The 23,846-nt window shown below is 33.0% G+C and overlaps 1 protein-coding gene and 4 non-coding genes across 5 annotated transcripts in view; 2 read left to right on the top strand and 3 right to left on the bottom strand.

The window, feature by feature from the left end:
- Positions 1-23,846, top strand: part of Shrm (Shroom) — a 536,569-nt gene that overhangs the window by 57,483 nt on the left and 455,240 nt on the right. The gene's annotated exons all lie outside the window — the stretch shown is intronic.
- On the bottom strand, positions 11,082-11,153 carry TRNAA-UGC (transfer RNA alanine (anticodon UGC)). The gene has a single exon. It is a non-coding gene; the product is annotated as a tRNA-Ala (tRNA).
- On the bottom strand, positions 13,059-13,130 carry TRNAA-UGC (transfer RNA alanine (anticodon UGC)). Its single transcript has one exon. It is a non-coding gene; the product is annotated as a tRNA-Ala (tRNA).
- On the top strand, positions 13,334-13,405 carry TRNAA-UGC (transfer RNA alanine (anticodon UGC)). The gene has a single exon. It is a non-coding gene; the product is annotated as a tRNA-Ala (tRNA).
- Positions 13,769-13,840, bottom strand: TRNAA-UGC (transfer RNA alanine (anticodon UGC)). Its single transcript has one exon. It is a non-coding gene; the product is annotated as a tRNA-Ala (tRNA).

Below are 23,846 nucleotides of genomic sequence, written 5' to 3'. Positions count from 1 at the left end.
TATTTGATTTAGGTGTGTTTGTAGGTTAATTGATGTTATGGCTGGATCTTCATGAGAGACTAAGGCTGCCGTGTTGTCTGCGTATGTTGCCATGGGTTATTTTTATTGTAGGTCGATCAGCTGTTTACAGAATATATAGTACTGGACCCAGTACACTACCTCCTGAAGATATAGCATGTAATTCGGTATGTTCATCGCCTTGTGTTACACTAAAATGACGATCTGTAAGGTAAGATTTTACTAGCTCATAATTCGGACGAGGAAGAAGTTTCTTTAATTTAACCTACAATTTTGGATTCCATACTTTATCAAAGGCCTGAAATATGCCTAGGAATGCAGTTGAACAATGTATTTTGGCGTTTAAGTCCATATTTATTTTGGTAACAAGTCTATGCACTTGTTCCAAATCCAAGTAGGTGTTCTGGAATGATCTTTCTTTTTTATATTATACAATTCATCCTATTTACGTACAGTTCCTTAAAAACTTTTGAGATTATCGGTAATAAACTTATAGGCCGGTAGGAAGTGACATCTTCTGGTCTTTTCCTCGGTTTGAAAATCATTATTATCTGAGCTACTATCCAGATGCTAGGAAAATAATTAGTTCGTAATATAGCATTAAATATGAACGTTTATAATTTCACGCCCTTCTCTAATAGTTCCCGTAATATTTTTTCCGGTTATTAGATAATATCCAGGTGCTGTTTTACAATTAATCTCTCTGGTTATTATTTGTTGAGCTTCTTTGACGGCGATTTTTGGTGTGTGTGGTAAATCCATTTGGAATGGCGAATTTAGGGAATAGAAATAAATGAAATACTAATAGTGCATTGATAATAACATTTATGATTGGTTATTCTAAGAAAATTATCTGTATATTTCGACATACATATGAAACTGTTATAGATGTATAAAATATTGTATTGTAAATGTAATCAATGATACCGATATTTCCGTGAATAACTTAATAATTATCTTTATTATCCGATAAAATGTTCAGTTAAATATTATTGATTATACAACGATTTACACCGAGCCAATAATACCAAACAAATAAATTCGATATTGCATCGATACGTAATAAAGGCGAGAACTAAAACAAAACGTAAACCAAACTAAATTGTACACACCTACCACGCCCCGACATCATAAAAGTCAGAATGCAACCAACAATTAATTGATCTATCCTAGCCAAACATGCCCCGTAGTTTATCACCGGCATTCACCCACGAGCTGTCCTCTCACCTGTCACAGATAAATCCTCAGTATATCGCCGGACAGTCTCAGCTTATACACATATATATGGTATGTATGCGTTTTTTTCTTTGTCTATTTTACCTCTTCGGCATGGCTCTTCTCGAAATGCCTTACCAGTAGGTCCGACAACCCGGCCGGGACAAGACACATTTCCCAGCCCACCACCTCAGTCCCCCACTCTTTATTTCGATACCATCGAATAACTATTTTTAATCCACGTTAGATAGGGTAGGGACGGTCGCGATGCTCAATTGTTTTTCTAGAGAGAGCGGGTTCATCAAGTGGGCGTGTATTCGAAGTTTTTCGTTAGTAAAAGTGATATAAACCATATAGAAGATTGTTGTCGTCCTTTGTCTCTTTTTATTACTGGCAACTCTCAAATTCAGCAATATATTTCTATTATCGTATAATATATTAGAAAATCCAACAGATGTTGTGCGACTTACAACAGTATTATAGGTTCAAACGTTATTTTTCATAACAAATAGGAATAGGGTCAATTAAGAATAAAATTGACAATAGCAACAGCTAAAAATATTACCATATGTTGGCAATGTTACTTTTATTATTTAATATATTACCGCAAGTTAAAACACTCTCTATAATGTAACACACACTATATCCCTCAAATATCTTCGAGGGAGATACCTACCGGGTCTAAAAGTGACTATAAACTCAATTAATTTAAACAAAAGCGGTCCAGTCGTCTAGGAGTTTAATTACATACACACGGACATAAGAATTATTTATATAAAGCTTTTAAAAGGTATATATATTGGGAAAAATTATATATTTGTTGCAACATCTTTTTAGATACGCTTAGTACAATCTTGATTATAAATTAATTTATTACTACATTTAGTTTGTACTTGGATTAATTAACAATCAAGACGAGTGCGAGAAAATACATCAATATGTATTCCTCAACTATAACATTTTCATAACTTATAGATATAGTTTACATTCAGGTATACACTTCATATAAGTTCGTATGCTTTGGTTCGCTTCAATCTGCTGACATCCTGCGCGCTGTCCAGCAGTTGTATTGCTTCTACGTTAGTACGATTTAGTAATCTTCTCTCGTGTTTTAAGACGAAATCTTGGATAACTGCGCAAATCCATTTGATTTCCAGATCATCGTGCAGTTCTTCGTTGGTTACGTAGCGATAGGCATTGGTAATCAATCTAAGAACCTTGTTTTGATTGCGTTGGATGACTAGTTGATTTGAAGTTTTAGTGCAACCCCATATTTGCACCCCATAGGTGTAACTTGGCTTTATAATTATCTTATAAATCAACATCTTTGATTTTAGATCAAGTTGAGAGTATCTTCTGACTAACCAGTATAGTTTTATTTTGGTTCTAATGTGTTTTGCTTTTTGTCAAACATGATGTTGATACAATATATATGCAAAATATTGTTTAAGATATTTTATTAAAATTAGATATGTCAGACAACATGGCAATGTCGATCTAATTTTGACAGCGATCCAATCACCTGTTTATTTCGTACTTATTCGACAATTCCAAACTGTGTGCCAATCAAACCCTGTTGCATCGGTCTGAACAAGTGCTTTTTAGCATCAGTGCATTGTTAAATTTGTTCAATTAACGTCTGTAGATATCTGCAGTAGCATTTTCAGTCGGTTTTACCAGCTCGTAATAGACTACACCTTATCGCAGATCTCGTTGTATATGTACACCAAGATGTTATTCATATATATGCTTTACTTCGATGACAATGTGAATTGCTTTCCTGTTCGCTCAATTGTTTTTCTAGAGAGAGTGAGTTCATCAAGTTTTTCGTTAATAAAAGTGATTTAAACCATCTAGAAGATTGTTGTTATGTTTTGTCTCTTTTTATTATTGATATATACACCCTAAAATTCAATAATATAGACCTATTATTGGATAATATATTCGAAGATCCAACAGATGTAGTTTATGAATTTATATGTTCAAACGTCATTTTTCATACCAAATGATGTGTAGTGAAGTTTATCAAGAACTTTAGTTTTTGTTTGAACACGCATGCAGTGATTTTATGATGATGTATTGATGTTGGACCTGGCTACAACAAAATGTTAATCTCATCCCAGATTGGATTGTACACTAACTATTTAATATATCCTAAAAACGTAATATATCGTATTTGCTGACTGTCGGATCGTCAATCGGTAATTGAAGAACTTGAAGTTAATGAAGTAGAAGAATTTCTGCGCCTCAACAATAAACATATGAATAAGTCACAAAGACATTTATTGTGTAAAAAATAAGTACAAATAAATTAATGTATATGTTATTATACTTGTCATTGTCCTTCGTAAAGAAGTTTTTTGGCAGAAAAATACGAAAATATTTTCACCATACTCATTACTCTTTTCTTACTTCGTCAAATTTAACAATTTTTAATTTCAAAACTAATTTTAAGTGTATTGCCATTGGTGTAACTCCATCTTAACTAACACATATTAAATTTTTAAGGCTCATCAATGAAACAATCGGCGTTGGTTGAGCGTAGTTTGGGTTCGGATGAGGGCGTACTTAAAACTATAAATAGAAAAATATTTCAAGGTGTGCCAGTTACTGTAGAAAACGAATAAAAGCTTTATTTGTCCGGAAAGTTTATTAGAATTTTATTGGCTTAGGTGATTGAGAGGGTTATATAATTTATTTACTTTTTACGCTGTAAACGTTGGCTTATGGATTTAGAATTATGCGGCGAATAACATAATACAACAGGGGCGTACACTGTTATAATTCATCACTGCTGTTCATGTTGAAACATGAACAAATATTGTTTTATTTATTTTAATTTATTGATTGTTGATGATGTTGGCACCACCATAATACGTTAAGTACTAAAGCTAGTTGTTTTATCTGTAATGATCTACTTTTACTTTAATTTTTATCATAAAGAACATATAGTTGAGCAAGTAACTTGCATGTAACACATCAATTGAAAAGTACCCAGCCTACCATACTAAAACACATTTTTTTTAGAAAAATTAGTTTTTTTTATTCAACATAATTCCCTTCAAGGGTGACTCTGATTATAGCGACCTTTCAACTTTTCGATACCATTTTTGTAGTGCGACTTGTCCTTAGCTTCAAAATAGGCCTCAGTTTCGTCGATCACCTATTCTTTCGACGAAGATTTCTTCCCAGCGAGCAATCTTTTGAGATCTGTGAATATTAAATAGTTGCTGAAATTTTTAACACGGCGCATTGTCTTAGAGAAGCAGCACTTTTTCTCCAAATGCAGCCGTTTTTCGACTATTTAGTCCTTCAAACGATCCAATAACGCTACGTAACAGTCGCTGTTGATGATCCTTCCTCTTTCAAGCTAGTCAATGAAAATTATTCCACGCGCATTCAAAAATACAGACGACATAACCGCGCCAGCCGACTTTTCCCACGCTTTGGAGCGGGTTCATCGTGTGCAGTCCATTCAGATGGTTTCGAAGTGAAATGACGGAGCCATGTTTCATCCATACACGTTCAGTTGATATCTTTAGAGGGTCTGCTATTTCATTCAGTTTCAATTTACGGTCATTTAGAATAATTTTGTGATTTTTTTTAATGTTTTGGTCAGTAACAACCTCTTTTGGAAGTCCACTGCGTAGACTGTCTTTGGTGCTCATTACATCAGGTCTAAACTTAGCCTTGATGGTTCATTTTCCGTGACTGGAAACTCAGCATTAAGTTTTTTGCTTCAACTGTATTTTTTCCCTTAAAAAAGCAATATTTTATCTACACGCGAAATTCCTTTTTATCTATTTTTTTCACAATAACAAAATTTGCTTCACTCAAAATACTATAATTCACAAACTAATGATCCGACAGCTGTCAAATTTATACAGGCATCTTTTGAGGATTAGGGCTAACTAGAAAACATATGAATTTAATTCTAGAAGCGCCATCTATGTGTCAGGCCGGGAAATTTTCAATTGACCTGCTATATCACCATATTTTTCCTTTTTAACTTTATTTTCTAATTGCATAGATTATGTGCCTTTCTTTCGAGCTATATTTATATATTATACTAGCTCAGGGGGATATCAGCTTCTCTGAGCACCAGATACAAGTCGATTGTGGAATCTAGTAATTAAAGCAATATTTTTCAAATTTTAATTTTTTTTTGTAGCAACTATGTCACTGATTTTAACATGCACTGAGTCTTACTAATAACTTCGCTGAACTAGATCAGGAAGCTGGAGAGGCTCAACATCGATGTGGAGATGGAGCCTCTGTTCGCGCCTTTGCGCATATTCCTTAATTACGTTATCGGCAGTTTCTTTCTACCTTCAGGTCATTATGCAGATTGTCGTTACGACTGTAACATATCATGGGGCATCAGCAATACCTCACAGTACCTTGTTTTGGTATATTTGTGTTGTAATCTCTAATGGCTGGGAGTACAGTGTTATCTACATATATAGCAAAAACATTTTCATTAAATGTATATAAAGGACATCGTGTCAATACAGTTCCCTGTAACACACCTGCTTTTATTTTCCTCAAGTAAGAATAGGCATCTTATCGCATCGGACTGTTATACATGACTCTGTCTGTCTGTCTGTCTGTCTGGTATATTTGAGTATTGGTCAGAAAGAAACCCTATTGGTTTTTTTTTTTTTTTTTTTTTTTTATAATTATATACATTGTTACTAGTCGTTGCCGACTAACCTACAATTTGTCCTTATAATAGCTTAAATCTAGGTATATATCTAATAGGACTCATCAGTCCTACATAGTCTCTAACATAATAATAATTGTTTTAACACTTTGAGTTTTTTCTAATGCACCTCACTGCACTACACTACAACACACTACACAAGTTCAAATGGTTTGGTCCTTTTGAGTCTGCGTCCGGTTTTGGTGTTGTCCAAGAGTTGTAATACTTCGAAATTAACATGAGAGTGAAGTCTCTCCTCATGTCTCTTTGCAATTCTTTTAATTTCTTGATTGACAGTCGGTATCTGAAGATCTCGATGTAAATAAATGGTCCGGTAATATCTGGGTGCACCTACGATGCTTCTTAGGACTTTGTTCTGGAAAACTTGTATTAGATTTATGTTGCTTTTTGCGGAACATCCCCATAATTGTATTCCGTATGTCCATATAGGTTTTAATATTTGTTTATATAGAAGTAATTTATTATGTATAGTTAATTGAGATTTTCTTCCAATTAGCCAATACATTTTTCTATATTTTAACTCAAGTTCTTTTCTTTTCTTTTTGACATGTTCCTTCCACCGTAGTTTTGCATCAAGTGTCATTCCGAGATACTTAGCATTATTGCTGTATGGTATGACAGTGTGGTTTATGGTCAATGGTGTAAGCGCGGCCTGTTTATAGGTGAATTGAACATGCACAGATTTGTTTTGGTTAATTTGTATTTTCCAGATTTGGGTCCATTTATTTATAGCGTCAGTAGCCTGTTGTAGGTTTCGGGTTGCTTCTTCGCTATTGTTTCCGACAGCAAGAATAGCAGTATCATCAGCAAATGTAGCCATTGTAATGTTTTCGATTTGTGGTATATCACATGTATAAAGTAGGTACAGAATTGGCCCCAGTACACTTCCTTGTGGTACACCTGCTTTAGCTTCTTTTATTGTAGAGTAAGCTTCCTCTTGTTTCACTCTAAACATTCTGGCTGTGATGTAAGATTTTAATAGTTCGGTGTGTTGCTTCGGTAATATTTTCTGTAGCTTATGGACGAGGCCTTTGTGCCATACCTTGTCGAAAGCTTGTGCTACATCTAAGAATACAGCTGAGCATACTTTATTATCTTCATAGGCTTTTTCAATAACATCTGTTATTCTATGCACTTGATCAATCGTTGAATGTTTGGTAATAAACCCAAACTGGTGTGTTGGTATTAGGTTTTTTCTCTCTATAATTGGTTTTAATCTTTTCAAGAGGAGCTTTTCAAATACCTTAGCTATCATCGGTAACAGTGAGATAGGTCGATAAGCTTTTATATCATTTGGTGATTTTCCAGGTTTTGGAACCATTATTATTTCAGCCATTTTCCAAACGTCTGGGACATATTTCAGTCGAAATGCTGCATTGATTAAGTTAGTGAGCTTTATAATACCCTTTCTTGGCAGATTGTGCAGCAATTGCCCTGTTATTAAATCATAGCCTGGTGATTTATTTGGCTTGATGTTAGTTTTAATAACGTTGGTGACTTCTTTCGGAGTTGTTAATTGAATTGTCGAATTTTCGCCGTCTATGTCCGGTAAAGTATGTTCAATTTCACTTTCGTTTGGTTTGAAAGTTTTCTCTAAATGGTCAGCGAATGCTTCTGCTTTCTCCAGGTTGCTGCGTGCCCAACTTCCATGCATGTTTCTTATCGGAGGACTATGTAGACAGGATCGTTTTAGGTATTTAGTGGCTTTCCAGAGCGAGTAGTCTGTGTTCTTGTCATCTGTTAAATTTCGTAGATAGTTATTTATGGAATTGTTTTTAATTTCCAAAATTTCCCTCTTCAACCTTTGTGTTATGTTGTTTAAGATATTCTTATTTTCAGGTGTTCTATTTTGCTGCCATTTTTTCCGTAGTTTTCGTTTTTCAGCTACCATTTCCTTGATTTCTTTCGGGTAATTTATTCCTTTGGTTGAAGTTTTAATTTCTGGAGTGTTATTCCAAGCAGCCTGTTGGATGTCTGCCACGAATTTTTCGGTTTCATAATTTAATTGGTCTTCTGTCTTAAGGGGAACATTTAGTTGAATTCGATTGTTTATTTCTTCAACAAATCCTTCCCAGTCTGTCCTCTTGTTGGTTAATGTTGGATTTTGTTGTTTTCTTATAATGTTTTCACTCAGCGTCAAAATCACAGGTGTGTGATCTGAACTTAAGTCAAAATTTTCTTCAACTTCCATGTAGTTAGTGGTTATGTTTCTAGCTATAAAGAAGTCTAACAGGTCTGGAGTTTTCTCTGGATCGGTAGGCCAATAAGTTGGTTTTCCTGTCGACATGTAACTGCACCCTAGCTCAGCAGCTGCTTTATGTAATTCATTACCTTTAGTTGTCGTCATTCTAGATCCCCATCTTGTATTTTTAGCATTGAAATCACCACCGATTATAAATTTTTCTCCTAGGTTGTTTAGAACATTCAAGTAATTTTCTTTTTTTTGGTTGTATCTTGGAGGGCTATATATGGAAGCTAATGTAACCCTGTATTTGCTAGATATAACAGTTACTGCCGTTACCTGATTTTCTGCTAAACTGAGTCCGGGTTCTTGATGATGGCATATATTATTTTTTATTATTATTGCACTTCCTCCTCTTGCTGTGTTAGCTGGATGAATGGTGTGGTAAAAGTAATATCCTCTAAATTTAATAAAGGATTCCTTTGTCAAATGGGTTTCAGATATTAAGCAAATATCTATTTTTTGCAATTCTAGGAATACTTGTAGGTCAGCGTGATGTTTCTGAATCCCATTAGCATTCCAAATTGCGATGCGGATGTCTTTACTTGCCATTTTTAGTTCTTGAGGCCACCGCCCTATTGTTTTCGAGTTTAAGTAATCTTTCAGAAAACGATTCAATAATCTTTTCCTGGTTGTCCAGCTTTGCTATAAGTTTCAATAGCAGTTCGTTGGTTGTAACGTCTTCTTTTTTTGTTTCTTTTTGAGCGGTTTGGTTTATGCTTTGAGCATAGGTCATTTCATCGTTGATTTCGTTGTACATTTTTGGTTGTTTATTTTGAGTCACTGTTTTTTGCTCTTTAGCCTGACTGATTTTATTTCTTCTCTCTTGGAATGTTTTCGCAACTACGCATCCTCTGTAGCTTGCTGGATGCGCTTCATTGCAATTCGCACATTTCGCTTTTGTTCCTTTGGGTTTTTTGCATTCTCCCGTGATGTGTTTTCCTGAGCATTTTACACACCTTGGTTCCCTTTTACAGAATTTTTGTGTGTGTCCATGTAATTGGCATCTCTTGCACTGTGGCACAAGATTTGCCTTTCTAAGAGGTTCTATTTTTACTTCGACTCCTAGAATTTGTTTAATTTCATAAATTGCTTTTATGTCCGTGTTATGTTGGAATGATAACATAAACAGTGGTAAAGGCTTCTTCTGGACAACTATTTCTCCATTGTTATTTTTATTTCGTTCTTTTTTCAGGATATTTGTGACGTCAGTACATTTAAGTCCATTTTTTATTAACTCTTCCACTATTTTAGTAGTTTTAGCTGTCGGTGGAAGCCCTCTTGCCATTACTTTAATGTCTCTGGTTTGCTTATCTTCATACGAGTGCCATTGTAATTTTAGGAATTCCAAGCACTCAGCAATTTTCGTAAAAGTTTTACGACATTCGGCGTTTAATTTGATTTGTCCATTGTTTAATGTTGTTGCTCTAAATAGTATATTATTTGTTTTCATTGTTTCATATAGCAAGTCAAAGTCTGTGACATTACTTACTATAATTGGAGGTGGTCTCGGCACTTTTATTTCTTTATTCAATTCTTGTGCTTTAATGGTTTTTGGTTGTTGTGGTGAAGCTTCAGGTGTGTAGTTTGCTTTTCGTTTCTTATTTCTTTTAACTGTTATCCAGCCTACTTCTTTTTGCAATTCTTCCTCGTCTGTTTCATAGTTTACAGGCAATTTGTTTTCAGTGCACTGGTTCACTACGGGAATGCTAGTTGGATTGTATGTGTTTTGGTTTTTTATTAGGAGTTGTAGTGCATCTAATTGTTTTTGCATATTTGTTAGTGCAATTTCCAGATTCCGTCGGGCTGTTTTTTCGTTAATATACGCATTATAGAGAGCTTGCTCATTTTGCGTTCTCTTATGGTTTTCTTGACAAAAGATTTGATTCTGTTGTGCCAGATAAGCTTCACCTGACGTTGAGGATTGTGTTTCCATCTCATTTAGTCTCTGGTTCTCTCTATTAATCATTTTTATTTAATGAATAGTTTAATTCACGTTTTTACAAAAATTTCAGTACCGGTATTTGTTTCAGAACCGTTATAACGCCGCATTTGTGGTACAGATGATGCACCTCCGACCCTTAACAGCCCCCAAAATTTTACCTTTGTTACTTTATTGCAGTGACCATCGTTTTAAACACATTTTCACTAAACATTTAACGCGCAGTTTTAACACTGTTATTGTCGTCACGGTTTTTACTTATTTTTTAAAATCGCATTTGTGGCACAGGTAGTACACTTTCAAATTTATTACACTGACCGTCGCTCCAAACACGTCTTTACTCTACGAAGGTCGAACGACAACCAAACCCTATTGGTGTTTGTATAAATCTCATAATTCATGGAATGGTGTTTCCTGAAACCAAATCAAAGCACTAGTAAAGAAAAATATAAAATTTTCCTCTAATATAACTGATGGAATCTTACAGATGTGAACAAAGGGTAATTGATGAGAATAAATCTGAGAAATATGCCGCTTGCGGGAAAACTTTCATTCCCAAGAGATCTCTAAGTCGCACGTGTCATTACACATTAATCATTTGTAGATGAACATTGTTATACAGTAGTATAGCTTGCCTGCTTATTTTTTGATCAAGCTATCCTCTCAGTTTGTAGAAATGTTTGCAGTAATATTTTGTATTTACCATCTTACCAGTTTACAGGAGTTAATTAAAATCCCAAAACTGTATAATTTAAAAATATTGTATTTTATTTGAAACCAAAATATCACAACGTATAAATACTATCGGGAATTTACACATATCTGAATCGATACACACTTAGTTGATATTGCTAAAAAATTGCTTTGCACGTTTTCATGTACGCTTCTTAGAGTTAGCGTGGAATATGAAATTATATGAAAAAAAAAATGCAAAAGTAAATTGGAGATGCCGGGGATCGAACCCGGGGCCTTTCACATGCAAAGCGAACGCTCTACCACTGAGCTACATCCCCAGATAAGATCTATTCTTGTATAATCCTAGAGCGCTATATATGATTACATATTTCAGGGATATTTTAATATTTGATGTATTTTTATTGCAATAGACCAAAAATAAAACTATTATTCATAATATAACTAGTTTATTATACTAAAAATGGGTCTAGTATCTATTATTCAGAATGTATTCTAGAAGTTGTAACAACCAATATCGACTTCTAGTTATTACAAATTCTAAAGGCCCTTCATCTTTTATTAGTACTCTTAAAGGAACACCAGTTAACATTTAGGAATACTAATCTAATTTGTATAATTTATAGTTTTGAAACTTCATTGTCACTATATAATGATGTTTGTCAATATTTCTTAATGTAACAGATTTTCATTTTCAAATCAGTTTTCTACTTTTAACCAATTATCTTTTTCAAGTTATTGAGCTGTTGCTTAGGTCAAGGAAATCAGGCTGTGCTTTATGAAGTAAATATAATAGTATCTTTTAAGGAACATCTTTATTTTTTCGACACCTTAAAGGTGTGTATATATATATATATATATATATATATATATATATATATATATATATATATATATATATATATATATGTATATATATATATATATATATAATAAAAGTATACCTGAACTCTGAATTTGATGATAAGGGAAAATGAATAAGAGGTTATGATAGGGACAAATCTCTACCCGTCATCATTTTGGTGTACTTGACCACGACTTCTTAAGGTAAAAAAGGCCTTCTTCTAATTATATGAATGAATAAACAAGGAAACCATTTAAATATATCCTTAGTACAAGAATCGTTTTACCTACTCTTATCTTAGTTTTCTACTTTTAACCAATTATCTTTTTCAAGTTATTGAGCTGTTGCTTAGGTCAAGGAAATGTAATAGTAATAAAACTAGATATAATAGTATCTTTTAATGGACATCTTTTTTTTTCTACCTTAAAGGTATATATGAATGTGTATATTAAAAATATATCTGAACTTTGAATTTTATGATAAGGGGAAATGAATAAGAGGTTATGATAGGGACTAATCTCTAGCCGTCATCATTTTGGTGTACTTGACCATGAAGGAAACCATTTAAATATATCCTTAGTACTAGAATCATTTTACCCACTCTTATCTTAGTACTTTAATGTTTTAACAAATATGAATATCAGTGCAATTAGTTTCAATTGTTGTAAACCATTAGCGTTATTGTATACCTACTAGAATAGTTTCTTGCTTACTTGTTTGTTGTTTTATTCGCTAGAGGAAACAATATTTTCCAATATACACCAGATTTATCTGAAGGTATATTTGTGAATATGCTCTTCATTGACAGCACTTTGATGATTAGACAGTCAATGATTTTTCATAATATTGAGATACATAAACCACGTATCCTTCTGAATCGTCGTATTCATACACACTGTAACAGAATTTATTTACCAGGTTATGTAAGAATTTGATTTAATTAAGGTCCGAATTATTGAAATACAAAAGCGAAGCGTAAATCAATCACCTCTAAACAATTAATGGTTTTGTACAGACTCAATACTTATGAAGAAACTAACATATTTTGTATTTAAAAGCTGCTAATTAATCAATTAATTAACACAGTAACGGCAAGAACTATCACTGAAACCACACAGCACGGACATTGCCACACTTTAGATTCGTTGATGAATAGAATGGTTCTGCATTATTCAATTATTGTAATTAATTATTTTAGACGTTTAGAAGACAATAAGGTTATTTCAATAGATGATGCTTAATAAAGATAGCCGCTGCGATTGAAATCGTTTAGAAATTTCGTTAAAATGCATTGAGTGTCTAATAAGGTCTTTTTTTTATACCGGCTACATCGGATCAAGCGTAAATTTGCCGTTACTATTAATAAATTGGAAAAGAAATTTGGAGATGCCGGGGATCGAACCCGGGGCCTTTCACATGCAAAGCGAACGCTCTACCACTGAGCTACATCCCCTTGTTTTTCGTTCTTTGCTACATTTGAAGGGAAGATTATCAACAAATTATACATCATTTTATGAAAAGATAAATACAGATATATTTATTAATTTATTTATTTATTTTTTATATGTCTATCAAGTGTAAATTTTGTTTACATTATACATTTTTCTATGTGTCTCTAATCTAGAAGTCTTTAGTCTAGAAATAAATTATGAGTTAGGGGATGTAGCTCAGTGGTAGAGCGTTCGCTTTGCATGTGAAAGGCCCCGGGTTCGATCCCCGGCATCTCCAAAAGTTATTTTTTATTAATTTTTCAAATTTTTTCAACGTAGATATCCTAATAAGTTATATATATGGCTACACCATTATATTTTAACATGATTAAAACCATATACTTTAATCAAGCATACTATAAAACGTAAAACAATGAAAAAACAGACCTGGTTAAATATTTATTGTGTTTTAATAGTGATATTCCTACGTATATGAATTCGAAATACAATACTATATGAAGAGCTGTTATCAATGTTAAATAATTTATATCTTATATTTAATTCGTTGAATTTTTCGGTTTTATATGGAAACCCTAAAATCCATTTAAATCATCACCTAAGAAGCAACATTTTCATAGAAGTTATAAATAATAAAAATTTGTGGAGATGCCGGGGATCGAACCCGGGGCCTTTCACATGCAAAGCGAACGCTCTACCACTGAGCTACATCCCCAGATGAACGGTTTGGTTTAATATACAAGAATTCCTGTAAAGGTAAGAATAAATATTTGATATTGTTTTAATTAGTATTTACATCACAATCAAATTGACTTATTAAAATATTTTTATTAAAATGGTTTGAAAATTATACCTAAAAATTTAACAACTTTAAAGGAATTGTTTGTTATAATTTTCAATATTTTTAAATTTATATATTAATTCTTATGTAATCATTAGGTTGTTTAGTTTATTGCTCTATGAAAAAAAATTATGAAATATTCACTATTTGGATATAAAATGTTTGGGATAAAAACAATTTGTCACTGTCCCATATTTAAAAAATATAATCTCATTAATGACCTTGATTAAAATACATTGTAGAAATTGATGGAAAAATGTAATATTCAAGTAAAAGTAAAATTCAAGTAATTATATAATACTTAGTAAGTTACATACGCACATAGGTGGTAAGAAAGGGATATTTTGCTGAAACATCTTTTTTGATGTTGAAAAATACTTTTTGAAGCAGTCTATGATCATGTGATACATCTTATACATCATATACTTATTGCCTGTACAAATGTAGAAAAGTTATAGGAGAGCTAATAGTTTAAAGGAATAAAAATATTAACGAACTTGTGTAAGTTGATGAATTTAATACGGCTTTTGTATAGGGTGAACAAAACCTAAGCCTTTGTTCGGATTTATTAAAGGAAAATGAAAGAGATTGCTATCAAAATGTGAGAAATGTGGATCCAGCTCTATCTACCTAAATCAGAAATATTCTCAGCAGACCAGACACAGTCAGTAAAAGCCCTGTGAAGCAAACAAAAACAGATAAATTGGTTTGCAAAACAGGCGAATAAGTGAAAGAGTAGTGAATATTGTGTGTTCAATAAATTAATTATTAATAATAATTTATTATATAACTATTAATATTAATAATTATTATTTAAATATCAAATTAATAATTAAATGAAAGCAACAAGAATCATTAAAAAACAAAGAATTTGTTTTTGAAAATATTTTGGAGATTAAAGGATGTCTTACTTAGTAGTCAACTATATGTAAATGCATTGTACATAAGATACAGAAGAAACTATTTTTCATATTTTGCAAGTCATTTTTCTACATTTATTAAATTCAATAAAAAGGATATAGTAAATTTTATATTTGTAATTATAAAAACTATGAGAATAATCTCTACAGTCAGCGCATATATTCTTCAAAGTGGTGTCTTTGCTCCCTGTAACACACCTGCTTTTATTTTCCTCAAATAAGAATAGGCATCTTACCGCATCGGTCTGTTATATATGACACTATAATTTTTTTAGTATTGGCTAGTAAGAAGCCCTTTTATCTAATGATTTATAGCCTTATGTCAAACTTTATCGAAATCTTGAGCAACATCTAAGTATATTGCAGAACAAAGCTTATTTTATTTCACTGAGTTTCCTGAAACCAAATCAAAGCAATAGCAAAAGAAAAATTGAAAAGAAAAAGAAATTGATACAGGTGTGGTATGTGATCCAAAGAAAAGGTAATTACATGCGAATAAGTCCTCTAACTCTAAATCCAGGTCTATCTACCTAAATCACAAATATTCTCAGCAGAATAGATACTGTCAGTAAAAGCCTTTTAGAGCAAACAAAAACAGAGAAATTGGTTAACAAAACAGGCGAATAAGACAAAGAATAGTAAATATTGTGTATAGAGCTCAATAAATACAAATTTTGATGGACAATTTAAATGAAAAAAACTATTTCAACAAGATAATACATCGTATCGCAGGTCGATGGCGGAATTATTTGAATTACGCTTCTATTTGATTATTTGTTTATCACTACATAGTATAAAACAAAGTCGCCTTTTCTGTATCTTTTTCTATATATTAGTTCCCTATATCCCTATGTGCGCTTAAATCTTTAAAACTACGCAACGGATTTTGATGCGCTTTTTTTTCAATAGATAGATTGATTCAAGAGGAAGGTTTATATGTATAATACATGCATAATATACTAAGGCAACATTACTAATTTTAGAGGTTTCTAACGTGATGTCGTAAATTAACCTATTTTTTTAGGCTTATTTAGCAATTAGCAAAAACGCTGCCTAACCCTACGAGTTAGATCAAATTAATGTACTACAGTATTGTACACCATAAAAAGGTCTACAAAAAAGTCCGCGATGGTATATGTTTATCTTTTAGGGATAACCCACATTAACCATTTTTATTGTTTACTTTTTACGTGAGAAAATGGCTTATTTACGAAGCTATTTTAAGCAATACGGCATTAATCCTTATCGAATTAAGTACCTTAAATACAGTGTGCAATTAATATAGATCAATATGGTTCCTTACAGCATGTAAATTAAACAAATATTTTCGGAGATATTACAAATTTAAAATTTGCGTTTAAAAATGTGTAATGTAATAAAAATTGTATGAATTTAAATATTCCAAAGATAGCAGGAAATCTTCATAGTAAGTATAGGGAAGAGGAATTGTTTTACCCCAAATTTAATGCGTGCAGGCCAAGGGCAGTAATGAATGAACCAGAAATACTGGATCGATTTTAATCATGTTTTCATTGAGTGACATAGGCATATATATTTTATGCCCGTGCAAAGTCGGAGCGGGCCGCTATGTTTTTATATACAACGTTCATATTTTTTCTGTAGTGTATTTAATTTAGTATCAGCATTGCACCCGTACGAAGCCGGGGCGGTTCGCTAGTTAATAATAAATAACAATAAATTATTAATAAATAAAATAATAAATTAATAATAAATATAACTATAAATATAATTGTTTATAAATTAAATTAATTATTAATAATAATTTATCATATAATTAATAATATTAATAATTATTATTTAAATATCAAATTAATAATCAAATGAAAACAACAACAATCATTAAAAAAAAAAGAGACATTAAAAAAAAAAGAATTCGCTTTTTAAAATATTTTGTAGATTAAAGGATGTGTACATAAATTATGCACTATAGAAGATACTATTCTTAATAACTTGCAAGTCATTTTTCTACATATATTACATTCAATAAAAAGGGTATAGTAAATTTTATATTTGTTATCATAAAAACTATGAGAATCTAACTACGAAATCTCTATGATCAGCGCAATATCCTTATACCTACTGCCTGAGTTTAAATGTATCCCAGATATTCTTCTATCAAATTGGTAGTCAGATTCATTCTGTCGGTTGTATATTACCGACAAATAATTCCAGTTAAGAGGGTAAGTTTAAGCTGAACATTTTCACGGATTTATAGGCTTTCATTTTTATTATGACTCGATGATTTCGTGTCGAAACATCACTGGTAGGGATTTGTCGAGGAGAAAACACTAACTGAGGATAGCTTGATCGCGCTTTTCCTGGTCTTTATTTTGGGATTATCAAGAAATAAAAAAATAGGGGTGTATGTTCGGGATCAAGCTGATTTCTCATCATTAATTATGGATCAGCAAACGAAATAAAAGTCTATAGACCTATATCACTGCTGCCAGTAATATCTAAGATTTTTGAAAAACTCTTGTTGAAAAGAATTAAACCAATCATAGAGAGAAAAACCCTAATAATAATACATTAGTTTGGGTTTAATAACAAGCACTCAATAATTGACCAGGTCCACAGAATTACAGATGTTATTGAAAAAGCTTACGAAAGTAAAAAAGTATGCTCAGCTATATTTTTAGATGTAGCATAAGCTTTCGATAAGGTTTGGCATGAAAGCCTTATTCCTAAACTACAGAAAATGCTACCAAAACAACACACCGAACTATTAAAGTCATACATTACAACCAGAATGTTTAGAGTCAAACAAGAAGAATCTTACTCTACAATTAGAGAGGCTAGAGCAGGTGTACCACAAGGAAATGTACTGGGACCAATGCTTTATCTACTCTACACTTGTGATATACCACAAACGGAAAATATTACGATGGTTACATTTGTTGATGATACTGCGATTATAGCTGTCGGAGACAATAGTGAAGAAACGTCACGAAAATTACAACAGGCAAGTGACAATATAAATAATTGGACACAAGCTTGGAAAATAAGAATTAATAAAAGTAAATATGTACATATGCAGTTCACCTAGAAACAGACCGTACAAGCACCCATAACATTAAATAATACTATCATTCCATATAGCAACAACGCTAAATATCTCGGAATGAATCTTGATGCAAAACTTTGCTGCAAGGAAAATATAAACAAGAAAAGAAAAGAACTGGAATTGAAATATAGGAAAATGTACTGGCTAATTGGAAGAAAATCACAATTATCAGTATATAATAAATTACTATTATATAAGCAATTACTGAAACCTATATGGACATACGGAGTTCAATTATGGGGATGTTCTGCAAAGAGTAACATAAATAAAATACAAATTTTTCAGAGCAAAGTCCTGAGATGTATTGTGGGTGCACCCAAATACTATAGGACTGATTACCTACTTCGAGACCTTCAGATACCCACAGTCAATCAAGAAATCAATAGAATTGCAAGGGGGCATGAGGAAAAACTCCATTCTCACACGAATATTGAAGTGTTATTGGCAACTATTGGATACCACCAGAACAGAACACAGACTCAAAAGAATCAAACCATCTGATCTTGTGTAGTGTTGTGTAGTGAGGTGCATATATTAAAAAAATCAGCAGTGACATGTATAAGACATTACTTCACCAGAGACTGAGATAGGGCCGATGGGTCCTCCTAGTTAAATACCTAGATTTAAGTTATCGTAAAGACAAATTGTAGGTTAGACGGAAACGACTAGTAACAATATATTAATTAAATAATAATTATTGATCTTTGAATTTGAAATAAAATTATTTAGAATTTGATATTATATATTTAGAAGAAATGCTTTTTTTCTTTCTTATCTATCACATTCTTAAAAATTGATTTATTATATGACATCAAAATTTATAGAAATGATAATCATTTGGACATTATAAGTTACGCGCTGTATGCACCAAACTTTGTCCCTCTCACTCAATTCCTTCGTTTGATAATTGAGCTATTTTGTTGTTTCTGAAAATGTGAAGTATAATGAAACAACGCGAACAAACTATTATTGAGTGGCTTTGACATTTATCTTCATAAAATAATAGTTTTCCATGTAATAATATTTAGTTATGATGTGTCGTTAAAATTGCTGCCCAAGCCTATAAGACACTTTTAAAAACTTACGATGATCCTTGTCTACTATCGGTTTTGGTTTCAACGATTTAGAACTGTACTTTTGGTGCCAATGACAAGAAACGGCCTGAACAACCAAAAAATTTCAACAATAATGAATCGCAATAATAGCTTAGTAGTTTATTCATCAACTGACTCCAAGCATTCATTTGCATTGGGGAATATTCAAATGGGGAGAAATGGCCGACTTTGCATACGAATTAAATGAAAATGCCCTTTCAACATCCAACAACGGTTTTATTGCTTACCAGGCAATAGAGGAAGAGCTGTCTCTGGCGTATTATAACTAGCTAAGAAAAGTCGATGTACTACGACAATCTTAAGTGCACAATATCATGTGTTAGTTCAGATGAGCCATCCATATTAACATAGCAGCGGAATATCCATGGCCATAAACTGTTGTCGCGCATATGGTAGGATCATTATGTGTAGTATATTCTGAACTATTAAAATCGAATGAAATTGTAATTGTGGACAAATATTGTATACATTGAACGACGTAATGTAGCGCAAACGATGAGCAATAGCGAATGGCAGATGCAAAGTCATCCTCTTGCATGATAACGTTGAGACACAAGCTGGAACAGAATGGGCTGTCGTACCATACCCACTGTACTAACCAGACTAAGCGTCTTCTAATTAATACTTGTTCAGATTGATGCAACATGGTTTGGCTGGCGTACGGTGTGGAGATGCTGAAGAATAATCCTGCCGAAATTGGGTACATAAACTTTTCTACAAACCTTTTGTTTTCTTTAATAAAATTTTGATATTTTACTAAATCCACAGTATTTCAAGGAGATGCTCTGCTGCTTTTCTGACATTGTATTCTGATATTGGTAGAGAAACGAGAAACAGTAGTAACTGACGTCAGACGGTACTTAAATCATTCGAAATGAATTCAGGAGCCCTGATACGAATTGTACAGCTTGAACATGATCTGATGACAGTACAGAGGATGAAGTAATAATGAAATCGTGAGTAATACGACAACAATAAACTTCGGCCATTTTTCATTTCCTATTCGATGCACTTTCAACTCTCACTAAATAGAAAATATGGCAGAAAATCAACTCATCTCTGGCGACGTTATAAAACTCAGCTTTCCCCTCTCTATCGGTAAGGACAAAAAAGATTCGGTTTCAAATAAGGTGGCACTAAGTCGGAACCGAAATGGAAATGCGGCGAAAAAAGCAGCTGCTGTGGGTGAAAACGCTCGTAGCTGCCATAGGAGCAATTAATATCTCGACTAATATTAAACCTTGAGATCCTTGACGATTCTTTTTTTTTTTCGGTATTGTTTAAATGCTAGTGTGATTTCACTTTTCCCATCTGCAGCAGATGCATGTGAGTTTAAAGGAATGCATTTTGACGAAGAATCATTTGATAAATAAATAGGTATATATATTGATGTATGATTTTTTTACAGAGTTTATAATTTTTTGAAAATGTCGAGTTTTGTGCCTGAAAATGAGCACTCGCAGAATTCTTTACTTTTTTTTGTTAAATCGAAAGAAAAAAGTCGCTGAAATTTATCGTTTGTTGATATAGATTTCCGTTGAGCACGCTCCACTCATAAGAACATATCAAACGTGGTTACATCAACGAAAATGTCGTGAATTCAACGTTCAAGGCAAAGAACATCCTGTCCGAAAATATTTGAAGATATGGAATTGTAGGAGTTATTGGGTGATTGGAAAATCGAAAAATGGCCTGTGAAATGCCCTTTCGAAGGTGTCATTTCCAAGAAAGGAAAGGAAAAAATCATTATTGTTATCTGTGGAAGCCGGTTCATCTACTGCAAGGCCAAATCACTTCACTCGTAAAACCATGCTCTGTACCTGGTGGGATCAGGTTTTTGTCGTAGATGATGAACTATAAAACCTGGAGAAATAGTTAATTCTGATCACTGCCAATAAAAAATGATCAGTTTAAATTATGCATTGATAGAAAAATGTCCACAATATGCTCAAGGGCATGATAAGGTGATTTTGCAACATGTCTCATATATCAAAACTAGTTAAAGAAGTATTGAAATCATTTGGATAGGAAGTTTCATAGCACCCTTCGTACTCTCCAGACTTAGCTCCACCCGTCCGCCATCTTTTGGAATATATGGGGCACACTATTGCAAGGTACTTGGCTGATTGAATGAATGGCTTAGCTCAAAAAGAAAATATTCTTTTGATCTCATAAATGGGCAAAATGTATAAAATCGAATGGTCAACACTTTAAATAAATAAATTATAGCTATCCATTGTAAATCATGTGTTTCTTTTTTCCAACAAAACTGGAAATTGGTTTTCCTTCTATAGAAGCCTTTTTCCTTGTTGGAATTCTTATATATTTTAAAATGTGTTATTATTTACTTGTTGTTTTGACTAAGCCATTTTGAAGGTTTCTGTAATGCGAGTAAACTCATCATTTGGAGTTGCCTTGATTCAAAACCCCAAAAGACAACAAACTATTTTTTTTATTTAAAAGGCTATTTATTGAGGAAAATTGGTACAATATATATTAATCAAAATATTTTTTCACATTTAAATATTATTTTCTACAGCTTTTTGCATGACTCTTAAAACCTGGTGACATAGCAAATCCATAACATTTTGCGGTTTGGATTATACTCTTTTCATCGCCACTTAAAATACGTTAAAGAAATGTATTGTTTTGTTTTTATTTCTCACCAAGCAATGAATCCGTGATGATGAAGCGTTTGAGCTCGGTTTTCGTCCAATAATTGTTTTTTTTTTGTTATTTTGGCTTATTGGTCCTCTAGAATTGTCTTAGTCTGCATATCAAAACCATCACTTCTGGCTTCTTAGCATCAAAATTAGCAATTAGGGTATGGAACTGAGATGAAGCAGCATCACCAGAGGTTTCTAGAAGTCTTTGATAGGCTTCGGTAGAAGATTTCCTCCAAATGAAATAACGAGAACATAGTTTTAGAGCATTCTATAATTAACGTCTGTCTATATATTGAATAACTTAATAAGACTAAATAGAAACTCGTCAATTTGTATAGAGGAATGTCAAAAACATCTAGTCTTACAGTTAAGTTAGGTCATTTAACAGCTGTTTACATTGATACTGCGTGATCAGTAGAAGAAAAATATCAGATGTTAATGAATAAAATACACTGTTCCTTAAGCATATTGTATATACTTGTTGAAACTTTGAAGTTAGAGTTGTTTCAACGTTTATAAAAACATTTTAATGTACACAAATTTTGTTTCTAAGTGAAACAGAATTATTTTGAACTAAACCACATAGTTCGAGAAGGATATCTTTGGCGTTAATATATCTAGCAGTAGTATATGATGGTAATTCGATATCAATAATATCGATTTTTTTGATATATAAAACCTATAAAGTGCTCTATTAATTTTTAGTTATTGTTAATAAACCGCTTAAAACTTACCCTCTTAAAATTGGAGCTTAATTTTAACAGGTGTAGTTCTTCGAGAGAGAAAAAAAAACGCCAGCGATCAAAACGATTTGGCCTTGGAGTCGATCGGCCGGCTTTGCCGGGTGATAGACATTTTTTTAACGTTTAGGGTTTTCAAAATAAATCCACTTTTCGTCGCCCAAAATGACTTCCGGTTATACCTTTGAAACAACATTTCCCAGACGATTTTTCGCTTTTCCATTTGCCTGTCATTCGATTGGTTACTAATTGTTTTTGATTTTCGGTTGGGTCTTGATCCAATAACTCTTGTAGTCTCGCAGCTTCAAACTTTTTCGGTCTGCCAGAATATTCTTTGTCTGGCACACCGAAATCATCTCTACAATAATTCGAGCTACGTAGGTGTATAGTAGTGCTTAAGAACTAAAAATGTAAGAATGAAAAAGAGAGAAACCAATGTTACCAATCCCCTAGCGTTGTCAATCTTGGAATCCAGCGTGGATGTACAGCATACTTAAACCTAGTGATATCAGTTAGAAAACCCGGTAATGACTTTCCGGTTTACCTGGTAAATGATGAATTCGACTTTTAAATGCGTCAGTGCCTCATTGACGATTTATTCATTTAAAAATAACGCTGACTGGCGAAAAAAAAATGATTAAGGAAGAAACTAATTATTTGGCAACCGTGCATTCGTTCGAGATCGCCCATTCAATCCGTACGGATGCGTAAATTCGACGATCGGAAATGCCATTGACCCTTTCCGAACGAGTTTTTTCGTGCGGACCGACGATCGCGGCCGACGCGAGGCAGTACCGCGAGCGGCAAAGTCAAAAATAGAACCCGACCGGCCCGGAGAGCAACAACAACAACAGCACCAACCACGACACCATTTCCTGGATGGAGCCGTTCGTGGTGGGCCCGCGAGCGACATTTTCAACGAAGTACCGGAGTGGCCGGCACCGGGCCGAGAGTGAGAGAGAGGGAGAGAGAAAAAAAAACGTCTTTTTAACGGTTGTCCGACGAAAAAAGAGCTGCTACCGCAAACGAAACGGGCCATCGACGGACCACGATTGAATATTAAGTCGGAACAAGACCAGATCAGTCAATGCTTTTCGGTTTTTTTATTTCGGGCCGGGCTTCATGACCATCGGAAGCAGCGTTTATCTCGGATTCGTATTCTTTTTTTGTGCGAATGTGTAATCATTATAAAACCAGATATATTTATATATATATATATATATATATATATATATATATATATATATATATATATATATATATATATATATATATGGTATGTGTCATTGAGCCTCCATCTAGAACAAATCAGAACAAATAGCGATAACAACAATCTGAATTAGTCTTTGCAAAC

This window comes from Rhynchophorus ferrugineus, unplaced genomic scaffold (assembly GCF_030347505.1).
Source record: "Rhynchophorus ferrugineus isolate W39M unplaced genomic scaffold, kcgeb_rfMv2 rfM6, whole genome shotgun sequence".
NCBI lineage: Eukaryota > Metazoa > Arthropoda > Insecta > Coleoptera > Curculionidae > Rhynchophorus > Rhynchophorus ferrugineus.
The sequence above is the reverse complement of the archived record's forward strand: the minus strand, read 5'-3'. Positions and strand labels throughout refer to the sequence as shown.